Here is a 5,015-nt window from a genome sequence, read left to right on the forward strand (position 1 = left end):
TATATTTATATTATTTATATTTAAAGTATATATATATATATATATATATATATATATATATATATATATACTTCTGTAAAGTCCCTTCCAGCTCAACATTTTATTATTCTAACCTCTCTCTAAGTTCTTTTTTCAGTATCAGCCTCTATCATGTCATCTTGCCCAGTCTCATTCAAAAGACTTTAGTGTGAGGGGCAGCTAGGTGGTGCAGTGGATAAAGCACCAGCCCTGGAGTCAGGAGTACCTGGGTTCAAATCCGGTCTCAGACACTTAATAATTTCCTAGCTGTGTGGCCTTGGGCAAGCCACTTAACCCCATTTGTCTTGCAAAAACCTAAAAAAAAAAAGCTATAGCTAGAATTTCTGTGGTAGAATTGAAAGCCATAGAAATACCTCCAGTAACCAAATTCATAATGGCTTTTACTGACTTCGGAGTTCTTTTCTTGGGTACAAATATCTTGTTTATTGTTATTTACCACACCAGAACTAAAACCACAAGCAACATATTGTTCATTTCTAGACACAGCAATGCTTAATCCATGAGAACATCCTTCATTGGTAAATTTGTTCAGGCACTTTCTACTATTCACATCCCAAATGTAAACTTCACCATCCACAAAGCTGGTATATATCTTTCTGCTATCTGATGAGAAAGTTGATGCTACTGCTTTTCCACTTATTTTCACACTGCCAATAAGTTCTTTCGTCTTCTTTGAAAGTAGATGAAAAGGGCAGCTAGGTGACGCAGTGGATAGAGCATTGGACCTGGAGTCAGGAGTTCTTGAGTTCAAATCCGACCTCAGACACTTAATAATTACCTAGTCTTGTGACCTTGGGCAAGCCACTTAACCCCATTGCCTTGCCAAAAATAAAAAATAAATAAAAAAATAAAGTAGATGAAAATATCCTGAAGAACCATTTAACAGCAAAAAGGATCCATCTGGAGATACTTGAACGTTTCTAACAAATTTCTCCCTTAAACCTCTTTCTTGATGATCAGGAATTACGTTTCCACCCATCATGTCATATTAAAGTATCTTGCTCAGATTGTTTGTGGCTAGCACTTCTCCATTGGCCCTGAAACGGGCAGGAAATTGTGCTAAATAGACGCTCTGGATTTTAGAATGCCTTTCTCCATCAACTTGAAACAGGGATACAGCATTATTCAACCCAGCAACCATAATAACTTGAGCATAAGGGTGGAACTGCACTGATGAGATCTTAGCAGAAGAAGGACGTTCAGCATTTGCATTCAAGCAGCATTTCATCTGCAGGATTCCCCGAGGTAAAGAATCTGATGTGGATATAAAATTTCCCGTCCTTTTTAGAGGTCATATTCATCCTCATCTCTTTCATCTTCTGAATGTATCTTCTTCCTGCTAATCTCTGCCCAGGCAGGTAGGTGTTCTACCCATTGCATGCTGAAATTCTTTAAGTCTCCTTTGAAGTTTGTCTTTTGGAAGTTTCTTTTCTCTTGCATTTTTTTTAATCATATTTTTCCGAAAATCGATGCTTCGTGTCGATTTCTTCCTCATCTTCATCTTCAGGATCCACCCAAGCTGGCTTCTTTTTGGCAGGAATACCATCTGCTTCACTTTCCATGTCTGAGTCACTAGAGTCTTCCTTGATGCCATCCCCGAGGCCCCGCAGCCGCCCCCAAAGCAAGTCCTCCTGATGCCCACCAACTCCTCCGGGCACCGCTCCACCCCAGGTAGGTCGGCGCCCGGGGCCCGCCGGTGCAGTTGCTGGAGCCTCCTCTGCCCGTCCGACGAGGAGCTGGCACCAGCCCCGCCATCAGACCGAGGAGAGGTCTTTTTCCGGACCGTTTGGGCTGAGTTGGAGACCCCTGGACTCCGACCGCGACCCCGGCCCAGGCCCCCTCCCCGATCCCGCCTTGGGTCCAGCCCCGGCCGCGCTTGGACACCACGCTTCAGTCCGGCGGCATGGCTCCGCCCGGGACTGTCCGAGAGAGAGGGCAGAACTTACTCTTTAGGAACACTTGGGTTCAAGTCCCACCTCTGGCCCATAATGGACTTTTCCATCTTCCTGGTGGGCATGTCCTATAATATTCCGTGTCTTTTCAGCGACACAAGCAACTTTCTCGAGTTTCCTAAGTTGCTTGGCAGTTGCCAAGGGTATTTCCTCACTAAGAGGTCCCTACACCCACAAAAGCATAGATCTGATCATCTATACTTGGGACAGCTATGCAGTTTCTTAAAATAAGGCTTTGGAGGTTGCCTCATCAATTGAGTCTTTCTTTCACATGGGCACTTGGAGGCCATTGTTGGGGTATTAATTGGTTTAATTTTTATCTTTCTGTGTCTCGGGGAATAAGGAGGCCTGGAGAAAGACCGAACATGGAGGTCAGTGAACCAGTTAGACACACATAACATTTATCTTATATGATCTCATATATGGTCTTATAACACCATTTTATATGGGTTCAGTTCTTAGAGCCCCAAAACAATTACACTGATCACAGATTACCATAATAGATAAAATAATAATAATTTGAAGTATTATGAAAATTACCAAAATGTGACACAGAGACATGATGTAGGTATATGCTATTGGAAAATGACACCAAGTAACTTGCTTGATGAAAGGTTACCACAAACCTTCAATTTATAAAAAACACAATTATCTGCAAAAAGCAATATTTGTGAAGCACAATAAAGAGAAACAGTGAAGCATGGTGTACCTGTCTGTAGCTTGTTTGTACATAGTTGTTTGCATTATTTTCACTATTTGCCTGTGAGCTCCTTGAAAGAAGGGACTGTTTTTGTATTTCCACAATTTTCATAGTAGGCACTTAATAAATCTCATTAATGGTCAGGGCTATCCTACCCTAGAAAATGAGAACAAAAACACTTCTCTTGACCCTGCCATCTCCTCTAGTAATCATTCATTGCTAAATGTTCATTGCTAAATTCTGAGAAAGAATTTATATTTGCTGCCTCCCTTTCCTAATTATGTACTTATCTCTCTTTTCTTAATGATCTTCCTTTTAATCTAATGTTCAGTCCTTTCCTACCTTTCCAGTCATCTTAGACCTTCTTCTTTGACATGTTCTTCATATCAATTCAGGGACACTGGTCTCTCTCTATTGTTTCCCAAAAGGCATTCCATCTTTCAACTTTGGGCATTTTCCCTGGTTGTCCCCCATGTCTGGAATCTTCTACTTACTCTGCTTTGACTATTAACCTCCCTGGATTCCTTTAGGTCCCAACTAAAAATCCTAATTTTTACTGGAAGTTTTCCCTACTTATCTTAATTCTAGTTTCTTCTTTCAGTTATTATTTCCTACATATTTAGTACATAAACTTATATACATTTGCTTACATGCTGTCTCTCCCATTGAATTGTAAACTTCTTGAGAGCAGACACTATCTTTTGCCTCTTCATTTTTTATCTTCAAGAGCATATGCCTAATACATGATAAATGCTTAATCAATGCTTATTGATTGATGGTTAATAACTATTCTTTCAAAGATTGTCAATGATACTTTTTCTTAAATAGATTTTAATTGATATCTTTCACTGTTTCATCACCTTTATTTTCCCTTGAATTTCTTTCTCTTCCTTTTCTAAAATCTTAAAAATAAAGAATTTTTTTAAGAGGAGAGGAAAAATCTCAACAATACCAATCAACACATAGAAAAATAAATTGATGTTATAAGCAGAGCTCTATTCCTGTGAGAATCCCTACCTGTGCAAAGAAGTCGGGGAAAGTGTTTTCTCATATCTCTTTTGCAGGGCAAACTTGATTTCCAAACTTTAGCTAGATTTAAAGTTCAGTTGTTTTGTGGTTGTTGTTCTTTCCATTCACATTGCTGAAGTCCTTTTGTATGTGTATGTTTGTGTGTATGTCTGTATTTGGGAGAGAAAGAGGTTATCTTTCCTTACTCTGGTGAACTTTATATCAGTTCATGTATTTCTTTTTTTGAAACTGAGTCTTCCTTTCTCATCCAGCCTGAATACAGTACAGTGGCCACTTATAGGACAGATCCTGTTGATGATTAGTATAGAAGTTTTAATCTGCTCCATTTCTGACCTGGATAAATTTGTCACTCCTTAGTAAACTTAGCTTATCCCAAAACCACATAACAGACTTAGTGTGGACACCTGATCAGCTTCAGTCCACTACAATTTAGAATTCTCAGGCTCAAGAGATCTTCCAGCCTCAGCCCTCCCCCCACCCCCCAGCCCAAGAAGGAATTAGGGGCATTTACCACTATGTTTAGAATCTCATATAATTTTTCCATGTTTTTCTATATTCATCATATTCATTGTTTCTTTAATGATGATGATGATGATGATATTGATAATGATCTTCATTGCTTCTTAAAATACAGTAATATTCCATTCCATTCAAATGCTACACTTTGTTGAGCCCTTCATTTCCCAGCTTCGACTTTGTTTACAATTCTTTGCTATCAGAAATAGTGCTGCATAGATATATTGGCTAGTATGTGTTCTTGCTCTACCAATGGTCTCTTAATTACCTTTTCCTAGTTCCTATCCTGCTTGACTTGAACACAGTAGTTTAAGTTAACCAATATATCAATCAATTCTAAAATTATATGTAACGTTCTATACCCAAGAGTCCATCATCTCTAAAATATATGAGAAGAAGAAAAAAAGTATCTCTAAAAAGTAGGGTCCGTGCTAGTTCTTTAAGAAGATACCATGTTCGGTTTGGGAGGGGGAGGGTTATTTCTATTCCATACATTAACATTATTGTATTTATTTTCCTGTTTCTCATTACTTTGTAACAGTTCTTATGTCTTATCAGTAAAATACAGTTTATGTTCTTTCTATTATCTTCCAGGAAACAAGAATTTTATGCACATCAATGACAAAGGCTTGTTGTTGCCCATATTCTCCAGGTAAGCATACTGAGTCAGTAAAAACCTTTAAAGAAAATATTTGGCACAGATTTTACCCTTCTTGGATGAACTATCTTGGCCATATTCCTTCAAGCATTATCAAAGAGATTAGGACAAAGAACAGAAA

General features: G+C 38.7%; 1 pseudogene; it reads right to left on the reverse strand.

The window, feature by feature from the left end:
- Positions 1-333: 333 nt before the first annotated feature.
- Positions 334-1,944, reverse strand: LOC141499340 (U3 small nucleolar RNA-associated protein 18 homolog pseudogene; annotated as a pseudogene).
- Positions 1,945-5,015: the final 3,071 nt, after the last annotated feature.

The sequence above is a fragment of the Macrotis lagotis genome, chromosome X (assembly GCF_037893015.1).
Source record: "Macrotis lagotis isolate mMagLag1 chromosome X, bilby.v1.9.chrom.fasta, whole genome shotgun sequence".
Taxonomy (NCBI): Eukaryota; Metazoa; Chordata; class Mammalia; order Peramelemorphia; family Peramelidae; genus Macrotis; species Macrotis lagotis.